A 19,748-nucleotide genomic window follows, 5' to 3' on the forward strand; every position below is an offset into this window, starting at 1 on the left:
AGAATAGGATTCCAGAGTGTTATTTTCATTTGATCTGAAACAGAGTCCAAAACACAATGTACCCTTCAAATATTTGAATATACGCTTGACAGCATTCCAGTGGCTTTGATCATAGTTGTTCAGGAAGCGGCTAACAGTACTCACTGCATACATTATGTCTGGCCTAGTGATTATGGCAGCAAACATAGTAGTGGATAGTATACAGATTTTTTACCTATAGTTCCCTCTGTTGCCAAACACGGGTACTTATCAATCCATCCTCAATATGTACTTTTGTATCGTATATTCAAAGCTGCATTATTTGTAAATAGATGTTTTCAAAGGTGAGACTTTCGACAAGATTATTCACACCTGTTGTACCTTCTGTTGAAAAAACCTCACCTATAAATACACTCTGTAAAATCTTCAATTCTGTCATATTTTTTCATAAATTTCGAATAAAAATTGAGCAAATCTAGCATAGTATTTCATTAATATTAATCCATTCAAAACAATGTTAACATGGAAAAAACATGCTGATCACAAAACAAAGCCCTGGTTTTGTTTTGTCGCTCAGGATGTTTTTTTCTGGTCTCCAGTAAGTTGATATTCGATTCCAATACAAGGAATAAAATTTCGCGCCCTTTAGTAGAGGAATAGAATTCGAATTTCGCGCCTTTCATTTATAAATGACAACTGTAATTTAACTGTTGCCTGCTTTATAAATGAAAAGCGCGAAATTCGAATTGTAATGATATTTAACTGTTTGACATAACGATTTCAGTGATATCCAATTTCTCAGTATGTGAAACACAGGCCAAAATGTAGTCGGTTTTTAGTACTAGAGATATGAGGGCGTTTCCCATCTTGACAGTATACTGTCAAAGATTATAGAGTTAGGAAGTTGTGTTATAACAAAGCCTACACAGAACACAACTGATTCTCCGAACTCGTACAAGCCACAGAGCTTCTGAGGGGTACTTCGGTGCCTATATAGAATCAGGATAATATGAATATGAATACAACTTTCCACCAAGTTACTACAATATTAATAACGTTAAAAAAAATTCGTCGTCAAGTAAGCTATGAAAGTTTGAAGGTTGATGTTCGGTGGCTGAACGTATGTCTTTCCTTGAATTACTTCATCTTTCCAAATTGTAAACAATGATGACATTAACCTATATATCGTGATTTTGTACGGAAAATGGAGAGGCACTTTTTAGAAAAGTTTTCTTGTAAATTTCAACCAACGTGCGTAAAGCATTTCTTTCATTGAGTTAGATGCTGCTACACAAGATGACAAGAATCCAAGCAATCTGAGGCGGTTAAAAAAAATTTCTCTTAAAATTTTAACCGTCCACTATTTTCATATGTAAGAGACATGAATTTTGAATTGATAGTGGTATAATGTTCTTTTCGTAAAAAGGTTCTAGCTACTTTAGTCATATGAATAAATCACAGTAAGAATCTCAATATAATATATTTATTAATTCTCTATAAATTTTGAATTCATTTGGTCATTACTGAAAATCCATGACTAATATTACTAGAGAACTGAATTACATAAATATGGCTATTAAACAATTTATCAAAATTCAATTCAGCCAGAAAAAGGAATGACGCTTTCTCCTTCATAACATTCTGCTGTTTAAGTTCCATAAAAGGAAATAGGTCCCACATTTTGCCTTTGACTGATGCATACTGAACTCCAATTTTTTTGGGATGCTACAAGGGTAGGTAATCACAACCTTCTCAATTTTCTAATAACATGTCAATTTTTATGGAAACAAATGGATGTCTTTTTTTCAAATTCGTGTGGCATATGCCAACAGATACTCCAGCCACTTGAGATAAAAACCCGAACAGAGGTTTGTGGAGCTTTTGTCATCATATTTTCATTATTGCTGAACTCTGGAGTTTTCTTCTTTGGTCGATCACTTTCTCTTTTGTTTGAATATATCTACCTGTTTAGTCAACAAAGCAAATTAATACTATGGAAAATTGATAATAATCTACAGCAACATTGGAATACTTCTATGGAGTGGCCGAACAAAATATTTCCATTCTCCTTCAATTTCTATTTTACGTCCGGAATCATCTTTCAAATTTGCTGATAATTTCAATTCAACAACAATCCAAAATGCTAAATTGACAGTTCACCTGTAAAATAGTTTAGCACAAGCTAAGAATTACGTTTAGACACGTTCAAAATTCCATAGTCTGCTTGACGACGAATTTTCTTAGAGTTCAAAGAATAGCCAAACCTCAATTTATCATGCTCCAATTGGTGAAGACATTTCAGAAATTCAGAATTTAGCCAATTATTACTAATGCATTTGAGCAAGTGCACGCAATCGAAAAAAGTGGCCTTGTTCTATATGAAGGATGACAATAAACTATACTGAGCTGCTTGTTGTCCGCGGAGTTGCTCATAGCTTTACTGTTGATCGCATTGATATCAGTAATAATACAAAATACCCTGAAACAAATTTCTTCTAATTTTGTCACTACAGTCTTAATTAAGGAAAAAAGCATTAGATGGTCTATTTTGGAAGTTGGACTTATGTGATCAACTTCTTTCAAACTTGATGTAACGCTTTTTATCATGAACAAAAAAGCAGAATTTGCTAAGGATGCATTATTATAAGCAGTTCCAACAATATTCCTGGCTTTATAGTCTAAATATGGCTTCATGTGAATTTCGTCTATCAACAACAGTAGAGTCATTCGGGGCAACTGTGCGCACTTTTGCCTTTTAAGCCATACCCTGTTTCAAATGTTGAAGCTAGGAAAATTAAAACATATTCATAAGATAGAGAATTCTATAATAAATCATATCTATAAAAAAACATCAAAAAGCAAACAAACACAAACGTTTTCCTTCCGCAAAAAAGAATTTTGTAGAGAAAGTCGGAGTGCGTTCACATGCCCCGTATTGCGGGTAAGTGTGCGCACCCTCACGGGGTAAGTGAACGCAGTGCTTTGTGAACCACACAATCAAAACAAATTACAAAATAATGTCATCAAAATGTTGCAATTTCAGAGAAATGCTGTTTATTGTCAATACAGAAGCGCCTTTTTACAAGCAGGGCATTATTGTTCGTGCCACAATTCTTGGTGAACACAACACTTGATACATTCCCCTGTTAGTGGCTCTTCATATTTTTCTGAACAAATAGGACAATATTGATCGAGTCCTTACCAAGAAAATCAACAATGTCATAATTCATTCCTCACTGAACTAATGCCCATATAATGAATCTATTCGCACACTTACCCGCGCACACTTTCCCCAGTAAGCCAAAATTTGAATTGACGTTCTTATAGAGTTGAGCAGCTAACAGAACCTAACATTTTTTATTATTTATTCAGATTGATATACCCATGATCGAATAAAATATTGTTTGACACTGAGGGACTCGGAACTTGGACCTGGCAGAATTTGCAGAGATGCTAAAAATTAACAAGAAAACCAGTGAATTTGATTGATTGCAAATAAAAAGTTAACGAAACGTGGCACGGCGCACTCCTATGAAAAACTAATATGGCGATTCTGCGTCCTTGCCATTGAACTAAAGAAAGAAATGAAAGGGACCCGCAGTTCAGCAAATCGGCAGAAAGTGTGTCCAAAAGTGTGGGAGTGAGAAAGACTATTGGTGGGTATCCCTTCTCTCTCTTTTAGATGTTTTGTTTACATCAATCAGCTGACGGTTTTGTTGATTACCCTTACCCAGTTTAAATTAGTTTTTGGGATGATTTCTGTTGTGTTCAATTGGAAACGAGATCTCAAAGTGTTCAGAATGCTAAAACTCACGATTAATATTCGCTTGAAACTTGAAAAAACTCAAATAAATCGGAAAATCCCACTCGAAAACCTTTAAGTATCTGGATTTTCGGTTTCTGAGAAATATGGATCTAGTGAAGGGACAGATTACCTTTACCTGGCCACCCGAAGAAATTAAAAGGGTTGAAACTGTCTGAAAAGACCTCTTTCGATTTTAACTGTCCTCTGAGTAAGTAATCTTCAGAATTGAAGTTGTTCGTGAATTTGTGGTATAAAGTTTTAGAGAAAGTATTTTATAGGTTTTTGTGTTTTTCAAATCATTGTTGTCCCCATCAACATCAGTACTGTTTGCAGTCACGCAAAATTGGTAAATTTCAGAATCTTGTTACAACGATGGTTGTAACAAGTTGCTAAAGGATGCTCCAATGAGCAGAACAAAAATGAGACAAAGAGTTTCCACAGGTAGGCCTATTTTAAATATTTTCATTATGAGATCCCTTTTTGTGACTTCGAAAGCATTATACATTACTTTATTTTAGGTTTCCCTTTAAACGCCCAGATATTTTGGAACTTTGGATTACTGCTGTAGGAAGGGAAAATTGGTATCCCTCAAAGTATAGTAGAATATGTGAAGATTACCTTCATAATCCAAGTTATACAAGAAAAATATTGAAACTTGATGCTGTACCAAGTGTATTCAATAATATCCCAAGACATTCAAGGATCATGGAATACTTACAGTTCCATCACTCTTCATATACAACTCACTGTGTTATGTGCATCAGAAGTGGAAGAACTTTCCTACCAATTCTATAAATCATGCATATGAAACAAGAAATAAAGACTCCTTGCAGATTCCAGTGCACCATCTGAAGTGCATAGACCAGGGCATGGACTTCTGGGGCCCCAAACTATATAATAAACTTCCTTCTGAGTTTCATGACAAGTCCTTGATGAACTTTAAGAGAGAAGTGAAAAGGTTGCTATTAAATGAAACTATATATTCTATAGAAGAGTTCTTATGGAGAAAGAATATGTGATGAGGATTGTTTTTTATTTCTATTGTGTTTGTATGCATGTTGTTACCACTGTGATATTTTATATCTGTTTATTACTGTCGACACCATTTGTAATATTAATTGCAAACGAAGATCCATCTAATCCGATGAGAAGCAGAGCGCATGTAAGTTTTCGAGTGAATTTAAATTATTTGAAATCAATAATTTTCTTTTCCATTGTAGACTATTACTGAAGATATATGTAAACTGTTATATATATTGTATATAATAAAAATATAGAAAGAATTGACACTTGTTTTTTTTTTTGGACAACGCTTCTTAATTAACTTGAAATTCAGTATAGAAGAAGGAAAATATGTATGTTCAACATCTAGATCAAAACCTTGATGAATTTCACATGATTATATTCTTTCACAATATACTAATCTAGTTAAAATGAACAAATTTCTGTTCTTTTCATACAAAAAAAGACTTATTAAATTCCATCTGCACTGCTCTGAAAAATATGATCAACATCGCAAAATTAACTCAGAAAACGTCTTGAATTGATGAAAAATATGATTCCAATCATCACAGTTCGAGAAACGAGTCCAAAATTTCAGATATCCCCATCTCATTGTTGCAGGTATTTGGCAAAAAAATTATTAAATTCCCTCTACACTACTATGAAAAATATAATTCACATCGCATATAGGTTATCTATGATCGCATAATCAACTCGGAAAACGTCCTGATTTGATAAAAAATACGATTCAAATCAGAAAAACGAAACGTCAAAAATTTGAATTCAAACTTTAATAGGTTATCTCTCCTTGCGCAAGTACAGAGAGAGAAAGATATACATCCAATTGTCTATTTCAGTCGGCCTCACTTTTGCTGACCCGAGAGTCCCTTCCATTTCTTTCTTTAGTTCAATGGTCCTTGCTTCACCCAAATGAACCCCTCTTTCATACATTGCATAGTCGAGATATACGCACTGCGCGCACTTACCCACTGCGCTCAGTTACCCCGAATGACTCTACATGACTCTCATAATCATGTAATAATTTAAAAATGTTTTTGGTGTAAGTTAGAGAAATATTCTTTTCCTCAGATATAGGATCCGTTGCATGTGGTAATATTAGAACACCGAAATGTCTATAAAATTCATAAGCGTGCGGGCTTATAGTATCTATGTATTAAGGGCGTTAACATTTTAGTATTTTTCGAGTAACGATATCTTCCTTTGAAACAAGTATGAAGTTTTAATTGTTCGGAAATAAATTAAATAGACTTCAATAACGAATAATTTTCAAGATCCTCGTACTCGGATACTGAATTAGATATCACAGATTCTATCAAAGCCGATGTGTGATTTAGAACTCATTTTTGTTCACTTCGATGACATTCAAAAGATGTAATTTCATCTATGTCATTCCATAAATCTGTTATTTCGTTATTGATGGTAGACTGAAAGGCATAGACTCGAAGTATTTGTATCTCCTTGCCATATAAAAACGTTTTTACCAAATTTGTATTGACTACAACAGAGTATGTAATGACTGGTCCTGGAGAATACTCTAGTTTGAATAATAGCGCTTCTTGATCGTCCATAATCATTTTGTTCCACTTTTCCGGCAACTCACAAGAATTAAAAACTTCAATAAACTTTTCAAAATTAGCAAAATGATGACGTTTTTGGTATTTTTCAAAATCGGCCTTACTTTCTCTTATCGCATTTGCGATATTTTCCAGATCAGTTCATTCATTTTCTTCCCGACTCTTTCTCAATTCGATATATTTCGATAAATAATGAGGGCAATTAGGAAACTGCGTTGGAACAATATCTCGTTTGAGCCTTGGGATTTTTAATCTAATCGATAAAGTCTCAACAGTTTTCGAGTCCGTTGCTGAAGAAAACTTAACTATGTTTTCTTCTGAAAAATGCAACTCACAGATGTACAGGCTGGGCAAAATTCGTTGTCTACTGAAGGGATCTCGAGAACTATAGCAGCTAGAAGAAAACGGATGACACATTCTCGAGCTCTTTCTTCCTTACTATTCCTAATCTGAAAACAGATTAACGGCCATAGATTTTGAGTTTTGAACGAAAATTTAGAAATTGTTATTTTCAATGAAACTGAATAACTCGCTTATTTGAACTCGTATTCGAAATCCGTTGTTACATTATACTTTTTTAAGAAGAATTTGAATATGATATTAAGAAATTTTTCGATCCAGTCAATTTCGAGATACGAAAGGGACTTCTGATTTTTCAAATGTAAACTATAGTTGAAAGTTCTCTCATCTTGCTGCAATTTTTTTGCTGATTTAAAAAATGTATCATATGTTACATGAGAAAAAATTTTTTCCTGCTTTTCGATTCTCTGTTGAATGATAAGTAGGCTGGGTTACCATAGCAACCTATAAATATGCGTTAAATTTTGTGAACCTGAGCCTCTTAGATTGAAATCACGCATTTTGAATAAATATTTCGATGATTAATTTGCCATCGTTTGTTTTCGCGATGTTTGGCATGCTTATTTTACGATGGTTCACAATTCGAACACTACCGTTGACAGAAGCATCATCTAACTTCTGTAAATTATTCTGTAAATAATTATAGGTAGCTATCGTATTTTATTTACCTATAATATTACTGACTCTTAAAGTTTCTTTAATAAATAGAAAAACGATAATTGAATAAATTTTCTTCTTTAATAATAATCAGACGAAAGTCTTACTCTCTCTAAAAGGATATCGATCTCGATATCGATATATAAAAGAAATAATTATTCGTGATTCCTATCGCAGAAGGTTGAGTTCACATAGGATTATGTGGAGTTCACGAACCATAATGCATTTTCAACGGTAGCTATGTTTACGCCAGCCTGAAAATTTAACAGTTAATCGAAAAGCAGGAAAAAGTATTGAATTTTTTTTCTTACGTTATATTCATGTGAATAGCGACATATGATACATTTTTGAATCAGCAAAAAAATTGCAGTAAGATGAAAGAACTTTTAACTATAGATTATATTTGAAAAATCAGAAATCTCGAAAATGACTGGATCAAAAAATTAATTGATATAATATTCGAACTCCTCATAAAAAAGTGCCTTTAGAATGTAACAACAGATTTCGAATACGAGTTCAAATAAGCGAGTTATTCAGCTTCATTAGAAAAGACAATTTTTCAATTTTCGTTCATAACTCAAAATCTATGAACGTTAGGCTGGATCTGCTTCCAGTTTTGGATAAGTCAAGAAAAAAGAGCTCGAGAATGTGCCGTCCGTTTTCTTCTAGCTGTTATCGTTATCGTTCTCGAGATCCCCTCAGAAGACAACCAATTTTGCCCAACCTGTATGTATGTATGTACAGATGGGTTGAAAGTTTTTCTAGGAATGGCAAGCATCCACTTGCTACACATTTTGGGGTCCGTAGGAAAACGGAATGCATGCACTTTTGATCCATTTTTGTACAGGACAGGAGTACGGCATTATGAATATCACTTATAACACAAATAGTAGTTTTCACTATTCATTAACTGAATTATTCGAAAAAGTTTCAAACATTCGCCGTCACGCGATCTATTCAATTCAGACTCAGCAAACTGAGTTGTCTATGAACGGTAGGCCATTTTTTGGCGGGTTCTTGCATAGACCATAGACGCTCTCACGTGATTTTCGCGTTCGAAGCTACGATTCGTCGATTCGCGATCCGCGTGAGAGGGTTAAACATTAGGCCTCGCAGTGCTGACGTCAAAGCGCTATACGTCACAAGCACCGAGGACTTTCCTTCTCGGAGGTAACCCCCGTTAGAGGGTTTGAAGTTACAGGGATGAAAAAATCGTGAAAGTTCGAATCAAAATTTGACAACTCCGAGCGATTATCCACATCTTCATTTTAAAATCGAAAAATCGAGGTGTTAAGTTTTCCTTGGACCATCCTCTATTTCTCCCCGCCTGAAATTCTGTTCCCGAAAGATATTTGAAAAATGACACGAGGTAAACTGTTGATAGCTAAACATGAGCGATTAAATAACTCATATTAGTGGAAATCGTGTTATTCACTTTTCAGATAAATTATGGATTTTCATCAAGTATCGGCCACAACAATTTGCTATTCAAAAAATTTAAATTGATGAAAACGAATGACTCTATTTATTGTTTCTGCCATTGGCTGAATCCGATAGCTACTACGTCCTGACTTATCGAAAGTCAGCATTTTTTCTATCACGGAATATTATTTCCTACATAAGATGCATCGATTTTCATAATAAAACTTGTAGATTGCAATGAATAAAAAATCCAAGACTATTCCTATTTCTTGGGCGATGCACGGTGCCTTTGCATTTTCAACCGGCAGTACCTAATTTCTATCATATTTTCAGACGCAATCTGCTTCACCAATAAGACCTCTGAATTATAGAAAATGTTCATTTTATCTCACACAGCTCTTTATTTCACTCCGTTATTAATATTACCATTCTCGCTGCTGAACAAGCGATTTCGGAACAGCTTGGATGCAGCATAAACATCTGGTGGAAGTGTTTTGTACAAATATCTTTTTAATGGAAACGAGGGCTCTATGTGGAATTCCAGGCATTCACTGCAGTGTTCATCGATATAGATTCTCGATGATTCCGTGAAATGAACGAATGTGTTGTCGAAATTTCACAGAATTGGTGCCAGAGCGGAATCCTTTCAGAACAAGATTTTTTTCAAATTCACAGGTTATGATTACAACGAAGTTATTTTCGCTACTATTTTCCATCAAACCATTAGAATTCACACAAAAAAGTGACTCTGAAATATTTTTGTTCCAGGTCTTAAGCTTCGAAGACCAAAAAAATTGAGAAATTTTCGAGAGAGTCAAAATCTGCATTGTGTCAAAAAACTTAAAAACGAAGGATCGTAAGAGACTAAAGTTTCCACCAATTTTCGTTTCTCAGTAAAAGAGTTCCTACATCTTTATGCTCTAGCTCTTTAGCTACTGAGATACCCTCATGGGACAACAAATTTGGGATACTTTGTCAGCTAGGCATGTTTGAGTTCCTAGTTTTCTACAGGGTGTCCCAAAACTAGTGAGTCAAACTTCACACCACGATAAACTAGATCAAATACTATCGAATGACACCAACATTAGTTTAGTGAAAATGTACCGTTTCCAAAAAAACCTAAGCTGAAATTGCCGATTTTCGGTATATTTTTCTAATCACAGGGCCAATTTGTGATTAAGGACAGCGTTTTTCGCCCATATTATCAACCCTATAGCGGGGGTTTATTCTGAGTAATAAAAATTATGTAGAAAAAACAATTATTTCAATTTATATTTACTTAGGTTCTCGATTAGCTACTCGAAATAATTTTAATTAGGTGTGATAAAACAATAATCTAGGATTAATATGATTTAAAATCGCTATCCTTTTTCACAAACTGGCCCTGTGATTGAAATGAAATATTCAGAAAATCGGCAACTTTAGGTATTTTCATAAAATTCTGATTATTTTAAAAACGGTACATTTTCGCTGAACTAATATTGGTGTCATTCAAAAGTATTTGGTCTACTCTATCGTGGTATGACGTTTGATTCACTAGTTTTGGGACACCCTGTATATGTGGCTAGAACTATGTATATTGGTGTGTTAGCTTTACCTTTGATATCCTTCATTGTGGAAATAATCGACATTCTCAAAACACTCTAGTACTAAGATTGCCAGGAAATCGATATAGAAATCATAAAAATGGTGAATTGGCAAAATTTCTATTTACAAACTATTTACATCGCGACAGTTTCGAGATGGAGTTTATTTCTTTTTCAGGCTAAAAAAAAAACAAGACATTGTAAAACAAAATATGACATTATATGTATAATAGTTTGTCATATTCTCAAGATATCATAGAAATCCCATAAAATAAGGTGAACACGTGAAGGACTGAACTCGATCAACACTGCTTGAATCCCAGGAACAATATTTAGTTTCTAAATATTTGAACGAGTCGAATCGAGGGAAAATTCCCGATTAAATTTTTAATGAATGAAATTCAGAAAATAGAAATACGTGGAAATTTTTCAATTTTAGGAATTTGTTTTTAGGAGCCGCGAGTTAAATCGCCTTGATACGCCCCTGCCGCCGCTCGAAAAAAAACATCGGGAACATCGCGTATATCGCTATCGGTGCTGCGAGAATATTCTCGAACAGTAGCGTATCGATAATTATCGATATCTAATTATATAATCTAATTATATATTATATTATAATATAAAAGACGCGCGGGGGGCTCTTACAGTTGGTTAGTGTTTTAATAGTGAGCGAGGTGAACAGTGAATTCCGAACAGTTACAAAGTGCAAAGTCATGAAAGTAAATTAGTGAGTGTGTGAATAAATTAGAGTGAGTCCTTGTACATAAATTAGTGTAGTAGTTGTGTAGATGAATTACACTTTCTGGAAAGAAGACCATTTGATAAAACCTGAGACAGTTACATTGGTGTCAAGTGTGAGGTATTGTGTTAATTGAATGCCGATAACGAGATCGCAAGCAGATAAAATGGACCAGGTGAGTAGTGGAACAAATGAGATAGAAAATGGAGGAAAACACTAAGAGAATAGATGATAATCTGGGAGATAAATCGACTTCCATGGAAAATGAGTTGAAGAATAATTACTCTAGGCCGGACAACAGAATTGAAAACGTGGAAGATTGGAAACGTTGAAGCAAGAGATTGGAGGCGTTCAAGACAAAGAAATATAGGAAAAATTTGAAGTACATGTGAAAACCATGGAAAAGCGATTGAGCAGGAAATTCAGCGAATATTGTTCTATTAATCTGGAAGATAGGAGAGAATCAGGGCGAATGAATACTCAACCACCAACTTCTGATGGCAAATCAACTTGGTGTAGATACCAGAAGCAGTTTGAAGCAGCAGACAATACCAATGGTTTGGACGAGGAAGAGAAAGTGTGACAGAGACCTTCGGGACAGTTTTATAAGGCTCATCGAACCAGCTAGTGAGAATAATCTCGCCAAAGGACTACTAGTCCGAAAAACTTTGGTGAGAGGAAGAAAGGATATTGAACACCAAATTGTACCAGTGACGTTGAAGAAAGGCGCGATTCATTTTAATCGTCTGAAATTACTTTCGGAATAATATATTATTAGTTAGAGTATTTTGACTGAGAATGTATCTGTAAAAAAAGGAAATGGATTTTGCAATCTCTGTCGGCATCTAATAACCAAGAAAAGTATTTGAAAACTGAAAAATACTTTCAGAGCATATTGATCATTCTTAATTGATTCATTTATGTTTTCAATTTGTTAGAGAATATAGACAGCAGGAAAAAATTCAAACTATCTGACATCAGTGCATAGATTCACATATTAGGTCTAGAGATCACTGTTTATTCATATTACCAACCTGAATTTCGTAACACAAAATCTTAACCTATGGGCTATTACCAACCTAAATTCGATTTTCCATGGCCACCAGAGATGTCAGTCATTCTTGAATGGACTAAACTCGTATAATACCTTCCTAGCACAAGCAGACTGTCCCGAGCAGTGGCGGCTCGTGGTCATGAGATCTGAGGAGGCTAATAGTTTTCGAGGAGTGTTGGAACAAACTCTCATCAGTCAATAAAGTATACTTCTTCAACATAATGAAAAGTTGTCAGTTCTAAGATTAATTTTGAATGCAAGAGGATGCTATATGCTCCTTTTACTTGTTATGCCTTTCGATAGATCGCGGTAAATTTTTCAATTCTGAAAACCCCGTTTTGAACCATGAAGTATATTCTGTTTGATGAGAAAATAGTAAATATGGCCAGCAAAATAATTTTTCCCGTTTGATCGATCCAGTTAACCAATCACATTTATCGTACCAAACAACACTGAAACTTCTACTGACGCTTTCGGTAGACTTTAGTGTAATTAAATTTGGTGGAGGTCTTGTAAAGGTTTTAACAACGTGTACAGTTAATTCTCAATATTCAATTCCATTTTATTTTTTGATCCGTATCAGTACTTACCCCTAACGCCCTAACAAAACAACCTATCTTAACAAGAATATATCACAAATTTCCCGAAGTTCCAGTTCTCCACGAAGTCGTTACATTCAAATTGAAAATTGAAATCATAACAACTACCGCCGGACAACGCCCCTACCGTCGGAGATCAAGCGAATATAGTCGAAGACGGCACGAAAGAATCAATGGAGAACAGGGGAGCTGAGCCTCCTCTAGTACATTTTAAGGTCGATTCATATTATACGTTCCGCTCAGTTCAGGCCGGCGGAAGGATCATTAGTCGTTGACGGAGGTTGCGTTCATAATATCAGTCACAATCGTCTCAGTCACCTTCCGCTTCGTGTGTCGTGAATCTTCGGTTGCATTCGCATCGACCAGCACGTGACAAATGAAGCCTTTCATTTTGATCAAGAAGGACCCCAAAAATTTTTGTTAAATTATTAGTATTATTATTTTCGTTATTCTCTTACGAAAACCCTTTAACTTTTGCTAAAAATAAATTTGCTGCAATTTTGCCTGAAGGAATTATGTGCTTTTGCATTATTGTTAGACGAAGATGAAGAGGAACAAAAAGTCGGTTAAAAGATTGGGTGTCTAACCAATATTAAAAGAGAGAAGTTGAAGGTGAATATTGGACATTATAAAAGAAATTGGTCCACATATCATGGCTATTTTAGAATGAAGAGGAAATCATTTCGATTAGATATATAGGGTGAAAAATTTCGCAATTTACAAAAAACAAAACTAAGTTCAAAAAAGCTTTCACAACAAAGGAAAACCGGCGATTGACTGAGCTGAACTGAGCGGTTGCTTATTCATATTATACGTTCAGTCTCTTTCAGTCCAACCACGCCCTTCAGTCCATCCGCACAATATTCTCTGGAAGAATACCGTCGGACGGCCGTAAGCGTGCCGATAGGTGCTGAAGGGTCGGAGACGGATAGTATGAATTAGTCCATATAAAACACATTGAAAGATATTTTGGCTGAGCTGAACTGAACCGAGACGGACGGATAATATGAACTGACCTTTACGGGCGAATATGGTACAGTAAGTCAGCTGAATTCTTGTTCGGTTAGTATGCGAGTCCAGAGAACGTATGCGTGAGTTACACTATCAACGGAGGCAGCAGGCCCAACAGCCTCCGTCCGAATAGGCAGTACTAGGAAATATTCACATTCGACGCGGCGGACGCGTACGCAGCCGGTGGATTGTATGATTGTTATGCTGGATTTTTATGAGCGGAGGACCGAAAAATGAACTAATTTTTATCTGAATATCTAGTTCAGGTGTTCGGAAAATTTATATAGAAATTACTTTCTGAAAATGAGGACATGCCCGAAGTGAATGTATTTTAGCTTTAAGCTTTATGAGGAGGCTTAGCCTCCCTTGCCTCCTCTGACGAGCCGCCCTTGGTCCCGAGAGTAAACCGCCATACGCTATCCATGGATTCAAAATAGAAAATAAACTCTACTTTCCTAGATCAACTACGGGACAACAAGGCTTCCTTGCGAATTAACAGGGTGTTGAAGTTTAATTGAAAAAACTATATTTTTTGCCTGAATGCACCTTGTTCGATGCACTGCATTATCGTTTCATCAATGAAACAATTTTCTTTTTTTTCATGCTATTTTTGATAAAATGAAATGAAAAATTGCTTAATTAATGATGTTCTCACTCTTGATTCGTAAAGTAGACCCGTGCAGCATAATTAATGCACAAAATTCAAGAAATTTTTGTGGACGTAACAGTTTTCTTGAAAATTATTCGAAAGATTAAACGATTAGTTTTGCTGTTTCCCTTCGATTTTTCAATTAGACTTCAACATCCTGTAAATCCGAAACGGAGCCGTCTCGGCCCATAGTTAATTGAGAAAAATAAGGTAATTGTTTGATTTTCAATTTAAAGTTAAAATAAAATGGTGGTACTCGACAATCCCTCCCAAACAATAAAATTGCGTATGCAATAGAAAAATAAAAAGTTTCCGTGGTAGGCGGTTGTTCATCTCCGAAGTTCTTCAGCAAACACTGGCCAAGCATATCTGTTTAAAATGCCATTTTTCTTGAAATGTCCCCTGCAGTATTCATTACATCTCATCCCATATAAGATTTTGATATTGCCTTCTTTAAAAAAAGAGATGATATGTTTCCAGAACCATAAAATATTTTTCCATATCGTAGTTCATGTCAATAGTTGCATAGTACAATATTTACAGTGATTTGGTATTTACACTTTACTTTTACCCATTCTTATGTTGGTCCTTCTATTACATAGTTCTCAATATCTCTATCGACCAGAGACAATCATACGCCTTTGACAGATCTATACCGCATTCACTTTTATTTTAACACTCGGTTGGCCATGAAACAATTTTTTCAAGTTTTCGTAACTAGAACGGAGTAAGTGCATCATGATGTGTCGTTAATGTCATAGCGCCGTTGCCACAAATAATATCAATTATTATTACAAAAATGCCGAAAGTGATTGAAAAAAAGAGAAGACGGGGCTATCTTGCATTCAGGTTCCTTCATTTAAATAGTATGTACCTAACCCCGATATTCTAATATCTACAATATATCGTACGGTAGCGAACATTAACTATCCTCAAGCTACTGCAAATTATGTGTCAATAGTTCAATTCTCTTCCATATCAAAAACAAATATATTTACGAGTATTTAAAAACTGGGGCCCGATTCTCAAAAGTCAATTGGGTCATTCTGGCATGCGACATCACTAAATGGTCGAATGAAATCGAAATTTGGTTTCCAAATATCGCGTTAGACAAATTTCGATAGACAAGAAGACGAGTGTGTAGGAGCCTCTCAACATGATTCGATATCACGCAACAAGTCTCTGTCAATGTTGGTCACTTTACTTCAATATTGCATAGCTCTTGAAAATATTTCTTATAAATTAACGACGAAGATTTAGCTTGATATTAGTGCTGTGAATGTGTTTTTGTACTTGACGATTGTCAAGATATACGGTGCTCTTAACCATTCTTGGGGATTGGTTCCTCCGAGACTGATGGACGAAAAACTAGAAATTTTACAAGCTATTCAAAACCTGGAGGATAATGAAGAAGCCTCAGAATTTGAGAGGCATGTTCACCGTTATTCTGACTGTTTCAGGTGATTCAATAATAACTTGTTCGTGAAAAGATGCCATGAAAAATACCTGGAATAATAGGTTGTATTGACTATACAGTAGCCATATTCCCCCCAAGAAAATCAAATTGTTAGCACCAGAATATATATGTTAACAGGAAGAATAGCATAGGGTTATGCATTACATTTGAGTATTCAACTTAGGCCCGGTACTTTCACCTTCGAATAAATTTTATTAACTGTCAATAAGTATCTGTCGAATAATTTCCTATCTGAAGGATACCTTATTTCGGTGCTTTCAGATGAAATTATTTGACGAATAACAATTCTGTGAAAACATGGTATACTACTTTTCACTGATTAATGTAAAATAAGAGACCGCATTGTAGAAATTGTCATAATTCCAATTAGAAAGCAAATATTCCGTGAAAATCTCACAAAAGATAACCACACATCCAGAATCCTAAAATGACGTACCAATAATGACGTACCGACATTCGATCTATGACGAATAAGATCTTATTAGCGAGTTTCAATGACAGATTTATTCGATGAATAATACTATCTGAAAGTGAAAAGATTGCATTTTTACTTATCCTAAGAATAAGACTTATTTATCGAATAAATTTAGTTATTCGCACGTGAAAGTACCGGGCCTAAGAATAAGACTTATTTATCGAATAAATTTAGTTATTCGCACGTGAAAGTACCGGGCCTTAATGATATTACTCTCCAGAAAAATGTAGTAAAATCATAAATGCATGTGTGCTTCTACGTAACATTTGTACTGAAAATAATGTAGAGCTGCTGCAAGATGAAGATGAAAGGAATGAAGAAATCGATTTGAGCTATATTCCTATATAATATATGCATGATCAAGGAGGGGGTAACATCAGAAGGCAAGATCCTTTGTTGGTATGTTGAGAAAAAAATCAAAGATGAATTATCCAATCCTTGAGATCTCAAATAGCTCATTTTATATTTCACCACACTCTTTTGCTTTTGCATAAAATTTAGTGACTTTTTCTTTCGATAAAAATATTCAAATGTTTTGAAAAATAAGTTTGTCTCGACACTGTTTCCAGTTTTTCTGAGTTCCTGAAATCGAATTAAGAACAGACGCAATTTCTGTCCATTTTCTCTGCGCATCTTTCATTGTAAAAGATTAGGAGAATTTACCACTAACTAACTCCTGCTCATTCCATAACATATCCACCAACTTCGCTTTCTTGCTTTTTGAAACGAAAAGTTGTCTTGGAAATTTCCATTACGACTTTCAAACCCAATTAAATTAAAAATTACTGTCAACTACAAACAAATATATCTATGTGCCTGTGAATGAGCCAAGAGTATTTTTTTTAAATACACAATATTCCAGCCGTTCTTCTTCTTATTACATGGATGCAAGTTCTTACCATTCGACATATAATGTCGAGTGACTTCCAATGTATCAGTACACAAGAATACTGAATTCGGAAGTCAGTAGACATTTGCACTAGACATTTTGCCGCGTTCTACATTTTTGATAGACATTTGAGAATCGGGCCCTTGATCTCTTGTTTTTTCCATACAAATAACTAGATTTGGTTTGCCTTCAACCTTCAATAGTAGAGTTCCAGAATTACATCTCGGAGGAAAGAGAGCGAGCAGACTTTGCTCTGATTCGTAGATAGACGTAGATCTACGCTCTGATTGGACGGTATTGACGTAACAGATGGAAAAGATGGAAAAGATGCGATTCTGGAACGAGGCAAATCAGTTGGATAAACGTCAATTACGCTCGTCACATGTTTTCGACTTCATACTTTCCGAAGTGATTCGACATTGTGATGAAATACGTAATTACTGGGACTTTTACGTACAACGGACAACATAGCGTTGATTTAAAACCCAAAAATGTTTTGACAAGCGTCATAACCCCACATGGAGTACTCCATTCACATTTATTTTGGCACTCGGTTTTCCATTAAATAATTTTCTCAAGTTTTTGTAACTAGAACGGAGTAATGTTGGCACTCATGGAATGTTGTTAATGTCATAACGCCGTTGCCACAACTAATATCAATTTTTATTACAAAAATGCCTAAATTTATTGAAAAAAAGAGAAGACAGGGTTTCAGGAAGCACTATTTAGAATAATAATCAGGGGTACATCAGTAAATGCTGATTGCTATTTAGAATTCAGGTCTGCTCATTCAAAAAGTTATACCCTGATATTCTAAAATCCACAATACGTCAGACGGTACCGCGAACATATTCAATGTATGTGAATTTATAATAATATATTGTTTCATCTGAATCTAAACGACTTATATTTTAGTTGAATATTTCCACAATCAGAAAGATTGTGAATGAAGAGGATGACAAAGAATTTCTTTCTATTGGGAAACCCAAAAAAGTAGTGGCATTTGAGAATTTCATGTTTGGGTGAATTGATGCGAAAAGTTACTACAGGATTTTCGATGAATGTCATCGTAGAATACCTACGTTCCCGAAAATTAATTTTTCTATTTTTCATTTGACTTGTCCTATACATTGTAAATGTCTTAAGGTACCAATAAATACATGATTATTAATGTTATATCAAGGTATTAAGATACTCAAATACAGAAATCAAAATAAATATAGCTATTTGTCCTGTTAATTGTTTATTAATATGAAATTTTTGTTCAAAGGTGAAGTTCCTCTTGATTTGAAACTTCCTTCAATTCCTTTTACTTCCATTGATGGAAGATGATTTTTGTTGAAGAATTTAACATCTACAACTGACGTAACATTATGTAATATTATATGCTTTCAATCAGTTTGTATAAACTTAAATTATGTTCGTCACATACTTTTCCACTTCATATTTTCCGGACTGACTCGACATTGTGGTGAAATACGTAATTACTGAGTCTTTTACGTAGAACGGACAACATAGCGCTGATTTAAAACCCAAAAATGTTTTGACAAGCGTCGTAACCCCACTTGTTCGTACTATTTAGTGAAATGTGTCAAATTTCCATGGCCAACCGAGTGCTAAAATAAAAGTAAATGGAGTATATGAAGGTAAAAATTTTTTTATCAGCGATTTCTTTTGAATTTCAAACAGTGCGGCTATTGGCAAAAACATGAACTACCTATTGGTACATAAATTAGGGCACAAATAATCCGTGGTCTCAAAGCAGCGATCCTTCTCCTTTTCCCTAGTCTCCATAGATGAAATCTTTTTTAACTTTTCTGTGTGCGTGACAAAGTGAGTAAGAAGGTGAGTTCTCAGATAGAGCTGTTGACTACTGATTACTGAAGTTTGTATTCCTCACCTTTTTTACGTTTTCGGGAATTACACGTATTCCTAAGATTCTGATAATTTCACTGACTCCTGAAGAAGGGGCAATGAAGTCCCTCAATCTCGAATGAAAGACAAAAATATATCAAATAGATTTTTTCCTTTTCCTCACCTGCCTACTTTTAAAATTTATTCTTAATTGTTGATTATAAAATATATATGTTACGGCTAAAGATAGGTGTGAACATAAACTTAAGATTAGCCGGCTACACTTAGGTTTAGCTTCGGGTATTTGCTAATGTTAGTTTCTATCTTTAGCCGGCTAAACTTGAGTGTAACTACATCCCAAAATGTAGAAGGCTCGAGGGGCAATTAAAAGAATGTAATGAAACAGTAATACGAGTATAATCAAACTATTAATCTGACATATTGAATCTAATTTTATTATTTTACGTTTTTCTGCTTTTGTTTTCTCTTTATTTCAGATAAAAGTTTCTGGTATCTTGGAGAAGACTTTCTGGATTTTCCTTTTTGTTGGAGAAAGAATCAATTTTTGCAGTGCGAGATGCCCTTCAATATGGAA

The 19,748-nt window shown here is 34.8% G+C and overlaps 1 protein-coding gene and 1 long non-coding RNA gene across 2 annotated transcripts in view; both read left to right on the plus strand.

Annotated features, from left to right (window-relative positions):
* The window catches only part of LOC123306460 (nephrin-like), a 907,827-nt gene that overhangs the window by 175,002 nt on the left and 713,077 nt on the right, over window positions 1–19,748 (plus strand). The gene's annotated exons all lie outside the window — the stretch shown is intronic.
* On the plus strand, window positions 3,740–4,939 carry LOC123306462. Its single transcript, XR_006536916.1, has 3 exons — window positions 3,740–3,992; window positions 4,063–4,225; window positions 4,303–4,939. It is a non-coding gene; the product is annotated as an uncharacterized LOC123306462 (long non-coding RNA).

This window comes from Coccinella septempunctata, chromosome 2 (assembly GCF_907165205.1).
Source record: "Coccinella septempunctata chromosome 2, icCocSept1.1, whole genome shotgun sequence".
Classification (NCBI taxonomy): Eukaryota; Metazoa; Arthropoda; class Insecta; order Coleoptera; family Coccinellidae; genus Coccinella; species Coccinella septempunctata.